Source organism: Sebastes umbrosus, chromosome 4 (genome assembly GCF_015220745.1).
Source record: "Sebastes umbrosus isolate fSebUmb1 chromosome 4, fSebUmb1.pri, whole genome shotgun sequence".
In the NCBI taxonomy this organism is placed as follows: Eukaryota; Metazoa; Chordata; class Actinopteri; order Perciformes; family Sebastidae; genus Sebastes; species Sebastes umbrosus.
The window spans coordinates 33,076,398-33,090,686 of record NC_051272.1 but is presented as its reverse complement, the minus strand read 5'-3'; the positions used below and the strand labels follow the sequence as shown (position 1 = coordinate 33,090,686).

The following is a 14,289-nucleotide window of genomic DNA, read 5'->3' as shown; positions in this document are numbered from 1 at the left end:
ACAGAATCAATCTCCATGGTAACTGATGTGCCACTGCTTTCGTGAAACTGAGTCAAGGTAAAACTAAGCCAGGATAACTGGAAAACCCAGGCTTAATCTGTTATCTTGGTTTTGTGAAACAGGCCTCAGGTTGAAGAATGTGTGTGGCACCATTACATTATTTTTAATTATATTTTTATTGACACTTTGCAACAAACATACATGACATAATTTACAGATCCTGTATACATACACGTAAGAGCCTTTTTACCAGCTACCAGCAATATATTTAATAAATATGTGTCTCTTTTCAACCATTCTTGAGGCATAAGTCCAAAAAATAAAGTCTTGCACTCCATGTGAACATGACATCTGAAAATATCTTGTAAAGCATCATGAATCTCTCTTCAATAATCTTGAACGACAGGACAATCCCAAAAAACGTGGTAATGATGTGCATTCAGATTTACACAATTTCTCCAGCAAGCTGGGGAGTTCCCATCATCAAGGGATTTCCAAGAGGGTGTAATGAAATACCTTATCAGGCTTTTCCAACTCCATTCCCTCCAATTTTATGAGCTGGTACATTTCCATTGACATGACCATATTGTTGTCCATTCTTCCTCAGGTATGATCATCTCTGCTTCCTTCTCCCATTTTGTTTTAATATACAACGTTGAGTGTACTATTTTAAGATTTAATAGCCCTTTATACATACATGAAATGATTCTAACAGAATTTGAATTGTATGCCCATTACACGGGTTTAAACATTCTAAATGGGTCCCAGTTTATTTCCTGTTGCAGCGTATGTAAATAACAACAGCGGACAGGAAGTAAACATGGACCCAAGCTGTTGCCTAGCCTGTCCGTTGCAATTCCTTTGAAATTCACTAAAACAGAGCGTTTCAGACGGAGGGTGAGTGCAGGTATATTCAGGCTGACAGAATGAGGAAAATAGAGGTTGTTCTTTTTAACATTACAGCATGTAAACATGTTCTAGTAGAAACAAAATACAAGTATGAACCTGAAAATGAGCATGATATGGGACCTTTAAAGTATCGGATTATGGGCTAACTTTAGGCTACTATTGAGATTGACCCAGTAATGAATGGCAGTAGCTGAGAGGAGAGAGTAGAGGGTCTAACTGTAGTGGTCTAGGTCTGAGCCCTGGCTCAGTAAAGACCCTCTGAAGAGCTGCTGTCCTGCTGCTGAGACGGTTATACTGTCTCAGGTCCCTCCTGCTCCTCTCATCCTGGTGACCCCCCCACCCAGTCCCCAACCCAGTCCCCAACCCAGTCTACCCAGCAGCCCCCGCCCAGCCCGCTGCCAGGCAGCTCAGCTCAGAGAGCCGCTGGCCACGTTTCAACACACCGCTCTGTGTGTACAGAGGGACGGACGGTGGGAGTAACCGAGGAGCACCGAGCACCGAGGGGAAGAGAGGAGACAACCACACGGTGCTGGGACAGACACATACAGCACCGAGCACCGGCTCCGTCGACAGGCAGCACGACGACATACACCGAGCTGAAGGTAAGATAGTTCTGCTATATGTGGGGTAAAAAGTTCAATAACGACTACCCCACTAACTAACCGTGTCTCCTCTCCGGTCAGGGACGATGTTTTCTGTTCACCTTAAATGAGCTGAAGCTCGAGGAGACATTTATTAGGACTAATCACATCAATAGACTCAGACACAGTAGATACTGACGGTTGGTTGGTGGCTAAACGGAGACAGAAACTTTTTTAAACCATCTCAGAGTTTATTAACCGAACAGAGGGGCTCCGTAAGACCCCATGATTAACCCCTTCTAGACCGGGTCTGTACAGCTCCCATTCTGTCATGTTACCGGGGGCCACACGGTGAGAATCATGTCCTTGAGATGTGAAAAGAACTGGGATCGGTCCGAAAGAAAAGATGAGTTCCACATTTTCCCGGAGCCCTCTCTCTCTCTCTGAACCAGCCTGAAGTAGCCCACCCCCCCCCTGGGGAGATCTACCCTGGAGTAGACCCAGGACACGGTCATGGAGGTAATGTGAGACACGTGGGGAGCAGCCTGCAGCCTATGAGTGGGCAACATGGTTGAATGACAATATTTATGGGATGCTTTTTCTGATATTGACTATATATATACTATATATATATCACATTTAGAATTGATTTTAAGATTTTATTATTAACTTTTAAAGCTCTGCATGGTTTGGCACCAAGCTAGATCACTGAGCTCCTTACACCCTATGTGCCACCGCCTAACCTGAGGTCCTCTGACTTGGCTCTACTGGTTGTACCTAGCTCTACTATCAATTTTAAATCTCTTTTAAAAACCCATTTTTATAAAAAAAGGCTTTTTTAACTCCGTAAGGCAACAGCTTGGTGCACCTTTTCCCCACACCTTATATTGTCCTCTTTTGGCTTATGTGTAGTAACTTATTGTTCTGATACCACTGGTTACGGGTTAAAGTTTTCTCATTATTTGGTCTTTATGTTTTGTTCTTTTACTGTTGATTTTAATTTGTCTGTATTTTATTGTATCTGTGCAAGCACTTTGCAACTATGTTTAGAAAGGTGCTTTACAAATAATGATTATTATTATTATTATTATTATTATTATATATCCCGCCTTGCAACATCGGACAAAACTAATGTAAAAACAAAAACTAAGTAAGTAACATTACTATTAGCTAGGAATGATCCACTCTGACAGCAGAGGGAGCCTCACGTAGAATAATAACACAGTGTGATCATGTCATGATATGGTAAAGTCCTGCCCTAATGTTTGCTGTGTTATGATCAGTAGCCAGATGTTAATAGTTACGTCAACTTTTTATTACAGGAGTGTGACATGCTTGCATAGTGTTTAGCAGCACCATTAATTGAAAGTAGCCTTCAACCAATAAGATTTGACAAAGTGGACAGCTGTTTGAGGTTGTTGTTGGAGAAGACTGCCCAGGCTCTGTAGTTTATTTATCCTCTGAACACAGTGCTCTTTCCACTGATACTCACGGCTGTTCTCTAGTATGCAGCTGCATGACACTCTGAAACAACCCTGAGGAGCTTGTCGAGTTGTTGTTCCTTGATTTAGACAGCTGAGCACAACAAGCAGCTTTACACAACATCTTTAACTGCATTCAAACTCAGCTTGCAGCTGACCTGCCAAATTAACCATCAACCACAGGTGCTTAAACAGGTTTATTAGGTACCACACCTTATACAGGTGCAGTATGGTATGCTTCCTTGGCAGGTAGATTTTTGTAAATTGCCATTCATCCATCCATCCATTATCTGTATCTATCATGGGGTAGTTGGAGCCGTCCCAGCTGACACAGAGAGACACATGCTCACATTCACACCTGCGCACAATTTACAGTCAACAATTAACCTAACCTGAGACCTGTACTACGAAGTGGGATGTTAGCAAGGTAACTTCAGGGTTAACCAGTGGCGGCTGGTGGAAATTTTTCTAGGTAGGGCTGTGCCACATCTAATCAATTTCAGCAAACATCCCGGTATGATTTAATGCAAAAAAGTGAAGGTATCAAAAACACATTACTACTTTGCAGTTAAATAATCAACAATTATTTTATTCCAACGGGAGCAGTAAAGAATGCTTAGAAAAACACAACATGTATAACATGTACTCAGTGGTGGAAAGTAACTAAATACATTTACTCAAGTACTGTACTTAAGTTTATTTTGAGGTACTTGTACTTTACTTGAGTATTTCCATGTTCTGATACTTTCTACTTCTACTCCACTACATCTCAGAGGGAAATATATAGACTTTTAACTCCACTACATTGATTTAATAACTTTAGTTACTTTACAGATTCAGATTATTAATACAAAATATAATCAACGAATAAATGATGATGTATTATTATAGATTAAACTACCCAGCAGTATATAAAGTCATTAAAATGAGCTCCACCTTTACCAGCTGCACCATTAAAGCGATGAACACATTAATGCATCAATAAGTATAATCCAATAATATACATTATTCTGCATAATGTGTATTTTTATGTTTGGGGCTTTAAGTACATTCATATGCTCATATTTTTGCACTTTTACTTAAGAAAGATTTTGAATGCAGGACTCTTACTTGTAACAGAGTATTTCTACATGGTAGTATTGCTACTTTTACTGAAGTACAAGATCTGAATACTTACACCACTGCATGTACTTTAATACAAGTCCTGAAGCTATTCAGACACCTGAATGTATAAAAACATGGACTATAGTGGTCTGAGGTGTAGAGATAGTAATACTGGTGTTATACTGTTTTTAAGTCCTGAAGCTATTCAGACACCTGAATCGGTTAACCCTTCAGGGTTTTCAGCCCTACGACGGTGGTTCACTTCTTATCGGGGTAGATCACCATGGTAACTTAAGCTGAAGCACGCCCTCAACCCAACTTACCTGGGAGTGACACTTGACAGGACCCTATCCTTCAAGGAACACCTGAAAGGAACGGCAGCTAAGGTGAAGACTAGAAACAACCTGCTCTGTAAGCTCGCTGGCTCAAAATGGGGGGCAGCAGCCCCCACATTGCGCACCTCGGCACTGGCCCTTGCTTACTCTGCAGCAGAATACTGTGCCCCTGTTTGGTCCAGGTCACCCCATACACACCATGTGGACACCCAGCTCAACACAACCATGCGAATCATAAGCGGGACTATTCGTTCAACACCACTCCCCTGGCTCCCTGTCCTATCCAATATAACCCCCCCACATATCCGGCGAGTAGCATCTACTCAAAGGATGCTTCAAAAGGTCGAAGACTCTCCCCATCTACCAATCCATGCAGACATCTTCAACCCACCCACTGCCCGTCTTCCATCTAGACGACCGATATGGAAGAATACCCCACCAGCCGACTTCACCACCCAATCAGCTTGGGAAAAGGAATGGGAGTCCAAGGATGTCCCAAACAAACATCTGGTGTCAGCCCCCACCCAACAGGTCCCTGGCACCAACCTGCCAAGGATACAGTGGTCAACTCTTAATAGATTCAGGTCCGGACATGGCCCCTGCTTGGCCAGCCTTCACAAATGGGGCAGCAGCCCAAGCCCATTGTGTGCCTGTGGAGAGGTCCAAACAATGGAACACATCATTGAAGCTTGCCCGCTCCACAGTCTAAAAGGAGGGTTAGACACCCTCCATACAGCAGACCAGGAGGCAACTGCATGGCTCAAGGACTTTGCATTCGCTAAATAAAAAATACCATGGTAACTGATGCTTAACACCTAACCTGCTCCAGATAAGAGATCAACTCGTATAATAGCACCGCTTACTGACCAATCATAGCTCGGTACGCAGATCGTAAAATAATATAACACAAATACGAGGAAGCTACAGTCATAATCCAGGCTAAAAACAACCCAGTTTAAACTGATAAATGCAGGAAGGACAGCTGTCTGTATGCTGTGGGTGTTTACCACTTTTAGATATGTTTTTATATTTATTAGGGCCCGAGCACAAAAGTGCCAGGACCCCAACGGTGTCCTGGCACGAAAGTGCAAGGAAACCTATTGTTTTTCTAAGGATTATTATTTTTCTGCTGGAATATCGCATTTTTGTGGCCTTTTCCATCCCCAAAAACTCACCAAAAGTGGAATATGCGTCAGAAGTGGCGCGAAATTCAAAATTCTGTAGTGATTCGGATCGGGTGTCGCCAGCGGGCGAGATAGCGCCCCCTAATGTAGGCTGTTTTTCAGGGAAAGTTTCTTCGATCTTCATGAAATTCAAGTATATCATTGCATACGTCTTGAAGTTCGTGTTAAATATTTTTGAGATTTTTTCAGCCAACAGGAAGTCAGCGATCTTGGACTTCCTGCGTTTTTTTTAAATTTACGAACACATCTTTGAAGACTTTAGGATGCACAAAAACTCATGAAACTTTACATGCACATCCAAACTAGTAATTACTTTGATTTAGTAGTGAAATTTTGCTTGGGCGTGGCATGTTGGCTCTCTAGCGCCCCCTTATGTCTTTTAGGTTTTGAACATACCTTGAGGTACTCGAAAACTCATGAAACTTGGCAAAATGATGGACACCTGTGAACTTTATGTAAATGTACAGTTATTGGGTTCAGCATGTTTAGCCGGCTCCATAGCGCCCCCTAACGCGTGGAAGGCCATAGTTTGGTCAAAGTTGATCCTATATTCATGAAATTTGGTAGGCACATCCTGCTCATTATTTCAGACATATTCCTCATCGGGTTTCATTAGCTCCGCCCACCGGGAAGTCGGCCATATTGGAATATGTGCGTTTTTCATGTATTTTATGCATACTTTTACGAACTCCTCCTAGAGAGTTTATCGGATCCACGTCAAATTTGGGTGGTATAACCCTCCCACAACTGTGATGGTAAATTGCGAAGGAATTTTTGATCGCTCGAATGGTGATGTCATACGTCATGTGCGAAGACGCCATTTTGTCACTTTTTAGGTATGAAACTTTGTGATACTCCTCTTAGAGGATACAAGTGATCCATCTCAAAGTCGGGCAGCAGAATCTCAACACCTTCATGATACTAAATTGCGAAGCTTTTGTGTTTTCGTGAAACTGCGTTCTTGTGGCGGCGTGGCGAATTTTGATGTTTCGCCAAGACACAGGATGCTGTTGTAACTTCACTTTAGGCCGTAGTTTGGTCAAAGTTGTTCCTATATTCATGAAACCTGGTATGCATATTCCACTCATTATTTGAAACGTATTCCTCATCGGATTTCATTAGCTCCGCCCACCCGGAAGTCGGCCATATTGAATTTGATGTTTTTCATGTAATTTATGTATCTTATGCATACTTTTACGAACTCCTCCTAGAGAGTTCATCGGATTCGCGTGAAATTTGGGTAGTATAACCCTCAAACTACTGTGATGATAAATTGTGAAGGAATTTTTGATCGCTCGAACGGTGATGTCATACGTCATGTGAGAAGACGCCATTTTGTCACTTTTTTGTAGTTTGTGCTCGTATCTTTGTTTTTCTGATGTTGATAGATGATCTAAATATTCGTGGCTTTGAACAGATGGAAAGTTGACAGGCTTGTGCTTCCCTGCTACGGATAATTCACTGTGAGCCGCCATCTTGGTCCATTGTTTTGCCCTCCAGTTAGCGGCGCGTGTCACGTGTCTGAAAACTATGAATTGCATGTACATGTCCTCAGGACTGGACCCTCATCATAACTGAGAAATTTGGGGCAACTAAATCTAGTCTAAACCCAGAATAAATTAGATCACATGTAAATCATCAATTGAAAATATTATTACCACCATTCATCACATTTCCAACATAAATGTGTCATATTTTAATATGTTAGACTGATCACATGTTTAAGAAAACTCAGGTCCAGGACCAGGTCTTGGACCAGTTCCAGCACCACATCTTGGACCAGGTCCAGGTCCAGGTGGTTTCCGTCAGTCTGAAGGTTTATTGTTAACTGTTCTGGAATATGGTCGGACTGGTCCAATCAGGACAGGAATGCGTCTCACGTTAACCACGATGTTTCAGCAGACTGCCAACACAGAAGCATCAGACCAAACTACATTCAGAAAATACCTCATTTAATGTGAAGTTTAGCAGCTGAGTGAATGTGTGAAGGTGTGACAATCATGAATGACGTGCTGGAACAGAAAGTCTTTTTTGTTTCTGGTAAATATGGTTCAACCAGTTCTGTTCTGAAGAACATCATACCAAAAATGGCACGCAACAACACACTTTACATAGTCCAATCTGCTCCAAACTTCACAAGCTGGATAATAGTCCAGGCCTGAAGACATATATGTGGTATTATGAGTGAAAGTCATAGCGCCCCCTACAGGAAACAGGAAGTTGTTGTAAATTGACTATACATTGTCCAATCTTCCCCAAATTTGACATGTTTTATAAGAGTCCCAGCATCAAGACGTATACGTTCAATTATGAGTGATAGTCATAGCGCCACCTAAAGGAAACAGGAAGTTGTTAGATTTACAAGCCCAATGTGGCATTATACTTGCATGTGAGCAATCCTTATTGTTGAGCCGTGCCTGAGGAACCTGCTCAATAGAATCAGGTTTTAATCAAATCAAACCATGTCACTAATCTTTCTGACTTAATGTAGTCAACACCGTAGAGTGTGAATAATTCACATCAAAACCAATAAATAACACAGACAATAAGTTTGTCTTTACAGCATCTTTTCCCATGCGTGAAAATGGGACACACCCAAACTCTGACGTTCACGTCGATTAGATCGCTCACCCAGTAACGTTGTTGTTTTTCGCTCTTAACTTTGTCACCAGTAGCTGCAGTTTTGACTTCATGAATGTAACGGGGTACCAAATGACATACTGATATGCTTTTAATCATGATTATAGGTGATGCCAGTACAATATCTGAAATTACAGGCACCAGAAGCTAATAAAAAAAGGTGCAGTGCATTTCTTTTACCTGTAGTCTCTACACCACAAATTCCTACACCTCAGTCTGGGTGTAGGAATGACACTGACAACAGAGAGGTGACAGTGGAGGAGGTTCCGAGGGTTCTGCACCCTGCGTTAAAAGCTATGAACACCCACACAGGTGTTTTCAGTTTATTTGGCTGATTAGATCTCTGCTCACTGTAATTTCTTGACAGCTTCCTGAGTCTCCTGTCAGCTTTTATTGCACCTGTTTGGGCATTCTTATCATTCTTGTTCAGCCGGAATAACTGACAACACCTGTGTGGGTGTTCAGAGGACAAACAGGTTCAGCTTATACAGAGTTTGAAGTGTTCAGATGTACAACAAAAAACAACAAATGAGTATAGATCTTCCAGTCCCTTCGAGTTGGTACTAAATGTGATTACTACATTATGAAAATGCCCAGTGATTGGCAGTTTGGTTATAGCAAGTTCACTCTACTCGACTTCAGCCCTGATTTTCCGCTTCCATACTAGCGACTAGAAGGGAGCCTGTAAATTGCGAAATTTGATCTGAGATCTGCAAAAACTCTCGTGAGACTCGCTGCCAGACGACCTATCCTATCCTCAACCATTCGAGGCATACGACATGACACAGGAGGCTGTTGTAACTTGACCCTACATATTCCAATCTGCCCCAAACTTCACAAGCTGGATAAGAGTCCCGGCCTGAAGACATATACGTTCCATTATTGAGTTATGGTGATAGCGCCACCTACTGGCAACAAGAAATTGTTGTATACTGCCACCCACCCTCATAGAAGTGCCTTTTAAGGATGCCCCATAGGTTCTCAACAGGTCATTTACAGTGCCACGCGCTCCACGCAGAAAATACTCTCTAACTGTTGCGTGCAGTGTCCGACTTTCATGGAAATGCACGGCAGCGGGTACCCCCGGCATGCGCAAAGGGGCGAGGGCCCGTTCAACGCTGCTTGCAGCTTTAATTTTTTTTACTTCCTCTCAAGTCTGTTTCACACCGCCGGAGACGGGGACGCAGCTGAGAGAAGGCTGAAATAGTCACACACGGCACATCATTGCAAAAGGGCATAATGTAGTGTAATCCATTCATCCATTATGCTCTGAAAGCTATTTATTTCTATACGACTATATCTGACTTTTGAGTGTTCCGGTAAATTAATAAATCTGTTTTATTTATGCATTCACACATCGGGAGTTTTTTCTTTTACCAGCTGTCCTTTCTGCATTTGGCAGCATCTCTCTCTGTCAATTTTAGTCTGGACTGTGTGATTAACTTCTTTGTATTTGTCTAATATAGTTTGCTCTTCCTTCGTAAAATGTGCAGCTGTGCCTGTCTGTCTGCTGACAGTAGACTTGTCCATGTTTGTGATTGGTCATATGCTGCAAACACCGCCCCCGTTTATGTGAACGCGCTTGTAGCCAGATAGAGGAACCCTGGGTTGATTTACCGAGTTGATAACCACCGTCGTAGGACCACTTAGCGGGATCTCGGTTGTTAGGGTCTTCAAATGTTTTCAGAAACATCTTGTAGTGTACTGTTTAGCTGTAAAATGAGAAAGTTTGTGACCCGGCAGCCATGTTGAGATCTGTTGAGGAAATACCAGGCACCGCCCACCAGCCGTAGCGCAGCCAATAGGAACGCTCTCTCTCTCTGAAATGACCTGTGATTGGTCCAAGTCTCCCGTCACAGGCTAGATTTTCTAAAGCCTGAAAAGAGCCATGAGGAGGTGCAGAAGTCTTGGTAAAAAAATCTTCAAAATTAACAAGAATTACAACCCTTTCAATGCAGCAACAAATTGGTCAAAACTTAAACAGGAATTAAAGCTGCAAGCAACGATGAACGGGCCCTCGCCCCCGCGGGCACGTCTGGGGAACGCGCACGTCGGGGTACCCGCTGTCGTGCATTCCCGTGAAAGTCGGAAACTGCACGCAACAGTTAGAGTGAATTTTCTGCTTGGAGCATGTGGCGCTGGAAATGAACTGTGAGAACATGTGGGGCGTCCTTTAAAGCACTTCTATGAGGGTGGCTGGCAGTATACAACCATTTCCTGTTGTCAGTAGGTGGCGCTATGACTTTCACTCATAATTGCACGTATATGTCTTCAGGCCTGGACTCTTATAAAACATGTCAAATTTGGGGAAGATTGGACAATGTATAGTCAATTTACAACAATTTCCTGTTTCCTGTAGGGGGCGCTATGACTTTCACTCATAATGGCACATATATGTCTTCAGGCCTGGACTATTATCCAGCTTGTGAAATTTGGGGCAGATCGGACTATGTAAAGTCAAGTTACAACAGCCTCCTGTGTCATGGCGAAACATCAAAATTCGCCGCGCCGCCACAAGAACGCCGTTTCACGAAAACACAAAAGCTTCGCAATTTAGCATCGTGAAGGTGTTGAGATTCTGCTGCCCAACTTTGAGATGGATCGCATGAATCCTCTAGGAGGAGTATCGCAAAGTTCCATACCTAAAAAGTGACAAAATGGCATCTTCGCACATGACGTATGACATCACCGTGCGAGCGATCAAAAATCCCTTCGCAATTTAGCATCACAGTAGTGGGTGGATTATACCACCCAAATTTGACGCGGATCCGATAAACGCTCTAGAAGGAGTTCGTAAAAGTATGCATAAATTACATAAAAACGCACAAAATCCAATATGGCCGACTTCCGGGTGGGCGGAGCTAATGAAACCCAATTAGGAATATGTCTGAAATAAGTAGCAGGATGTGCCTATCAAATTTGGGGCAGATCGGACAATGTATAATCAATTTACAACAATTTCCTGTTTCCTGTAGGGGGCGCTATGACTTTCACTCATAAATGCACATTTATGTCTTCAGGCCTGGTCTCTTATCCAGCTTGAGAAGTTTGAGGCAGCTCAGTCCATGTAAAGTCAAGTAACAACAGCCTACTGTGTCATGGCGAACTTTCAAAATTCACGTATGACATCACCGTTCAAGCGATCAAAATTTCTTTCGCAATTTAGCATCACTGTAGATCCAGGGTTATACCACCCAAATTTCACGCGAATCTGATGAACTCTCTAGGAGGAGTTCGTAAAAGTATGCATAAAATACATAAATGACATGAAAAACGACAAATTTCAATATGGCCGACTTCCTGAAGGGCGGAGCTAATGAAACCCAATTAGGAATATGTTTCAAATAATGAGTGGGATATGCATACCAAATTTGGGGAAGATTGGACAATGTATAGACAATTTACAACAATTTCCTGTTTCCTGTAGGGGGCGCTATGACTTTCACTCATAATGGCACATATATGTCTTCAGGCCTGGACTATTATCCAGCTTGTGAAGTTTGGGGCAGATTGGAATATGTAGGGTCAAGTTACAACAGCCTCCTGTGTCATGTCGTATGCCTCAAATGGTTGAGGATAGGATAGGTCGTCTGGCAGCGAGTCTCACGAGAGTTTTTGCAGATCTCAGATCAAATTTCGCAATTTACAGGCTCCTTTCTAGTCGCTAGTATGGAAGCGGAAAATCAGGGCTGAAGTCGAGTAGAGTGAACTTGCTATAACCAAACTGCCAATCACTGGGCATTTTCATAATGTAGTAATCACATTTAGTACCAACTCGAAGGGACTGGAAGATCTATACTCATTTGTTGTTTTTTGTTGTACATCTGAACACTTCAAACTCTGTATAAGCTGAACCTGTTTGTCCTCTGAACACCCACACAGGTGTTGTCAGTTATTCCGGCTGAACAAGAATGATAAGAATGCCCAAACAGGTGCAATAAAAGCTGACAGGAGACTCAGGAAGCTGTCAAGAAATTACAGTGAGCAGAGATCTAATCAGCCAAATAAACTGAAAACACCTGTGTGGGTGTTCATAGCTTTTAACGCAGGGTGCAGAACCCTAGGATCCTCCTCCACTGTCACCTCTCTGTTGTCAGTGTCATACCTACACCCAGACTGAGGTGTAGGCATTTGTGGTGTAGAGACTACAGGTAAAAGAAATGCACTGCACTTTTTTTATTAGCTTCTGGTGCCTGTAATTTCAGATTTTGTACTGTCATCACCTATAATCATGACTAAAAGCATATCAGTATGTCATTTGGTACCCTGTTACATTCATGAAGTCAAAACTGCAGCTACTGGTGACAAAGTTAAGAGCGAAAAACAACAACGTTACTGGGTGAGCGATCTAATCGACGTGAACGTCAGAGTTTGGGTGTGTCCCATTTTCACGCATGGGAAAAGATGCTGTAAAGACAAACTTATTGTCTGTGTTATTTATTGGTTTTGATGTGAATTATTCACACTCTACGGTGTTGACTACATTAAGTCAGAAAGATTAGTGACATGGTTTGATTTGATTAAAACCTGATTCTATTGAGCAGGTTCCTCAGGCACGGCTCAACAATAAGGATTGCTCACATGCAAGTATAATGCCACATTGGGCTTGTAAATCTAACAACTTCCTGTTTCCTTTAGGTGGCGCTATGACTATCACTCATAATTGAACGTATACGTCTTGATGCTGGGACTCTTACAAAACATGTCAAATTTGGGGAAGATTGGACAATGTATAGTCAATTTACAACAACTTCCTGTTTCTTGTAGGTGGCGCTAGAACTATCACTCATAATGGCACATATATGTCTTCAGGCCTGGACTATTATCCAGCTTGTGAAGTTTGGAGCAGATTGGACTATGTAAAGTGTGTTGTTGCGTGCCATTTTTGGTATGATGTTCTTCAGAACAGAACTGGTTGAACCATATTTACCAGAAACAAAAAAGACTTTCTGTTCCAGCACGTCATTCATGATTGTCATCACACCTTCACACATTCACTCAGCTGCTAAACTTCACATTAAATGAGGTATTTTCTGAATGTAGTTTGGTCTGATGCTTCTGTGTTGGCAGTCTGCTGAAACATCGTGGTTAACGTGAGACGCATTCCTGTCCTGATTGGACCAGTCCGACCATATTCCAGAACAGTTAACAATAAACCTTCAGACTGACGGAAACCACCTGGACCTGGACCTGGTCCACGATCTGGTGCTGGAACTGGTCCAAGACCTGGTCCTGGACCTGAGTTTCCTTAAACATGTGATCAGTCTAACATATTAAAATATGACACATTTATGTTGGAAATGTGATGAATGGTGGTAATAATATTTTCAATTGATGATTTACATGTGATCTAATTTATTCTGGGTTTAGATTTAGTTGCCCCAAATTTCTCAGTTATGATGAGGGTCCAGTCCTGAGGACATGTACATGCAATTCATAGTTTTCAGACACGTGACACGCGCCGCTAACTGGAGGGCAAAACAATGGACCAAGATGGCGGCTCACAGTGAATTATCCGTAGCAGGGAAGCACAAGCCTGTCAACTTTCCATCTGTTCAAAGCCACGAATATTTAGATCATCTATCAACATCAGAAAAACAAAGATACGAGCACAAACTACAAAAAAGTGACAAAATGGCGTTTTCTCACATGACGTATGACATCACCGTTCGAGCGATCAAAAATTCCTTCACAATTTATCATCACAGTAGTTTGAGGGTTATACTACCCAAATTTCACGCTAATCCGATGAACTCTCTAGGAGGAGTTCGTAAAAGTATGCATAAGATACATAAATTACATGAAAAACATCAAATTCAATATGGCCGACTTCCGGGTGGGCGGAGCTAATGAAACCCGATGAGGAATATGTTTCAAATAATGAGTGGAATATGCATACCAGGTTTCATGAATATAGGAACAACTTTGACCAAACTACGGCCTAAAGTGAAGTTACAACAGCATCCTGTGTCTTGGCGAAACATCAAAATTCGCCACGCCGCCACAAGAACGCAGTTTCACGAAAACACAAAAGCTTCGCAATTTAGTATCATGA

The 14,289-nt window shown here is 42.3% G+C and overlaps 1 protein-coding gene across 1 annotated transcript in view; it reads left to right on the top strand.

The window, feature by feature from the left end:
* Nucleotides 1–1,236: 1,236 nt before the first annotated feature.
* The window catches only part of chst6 (carbohydrate sulfotransferase 6), a 33,429-nt gene continuing 20,376 nt past the window's right edge, over nt 1,237–14,289 (top strand). Inside the window, exon 1 of the mRNA XM_037767067.1 lies at nt 1,237–1,511. The gene's annotated coding sequence lies outside the window, so the exon portion shown is untranslated. The remainder of the gene's footprint in view (nt 1,512–14,289) is intronic.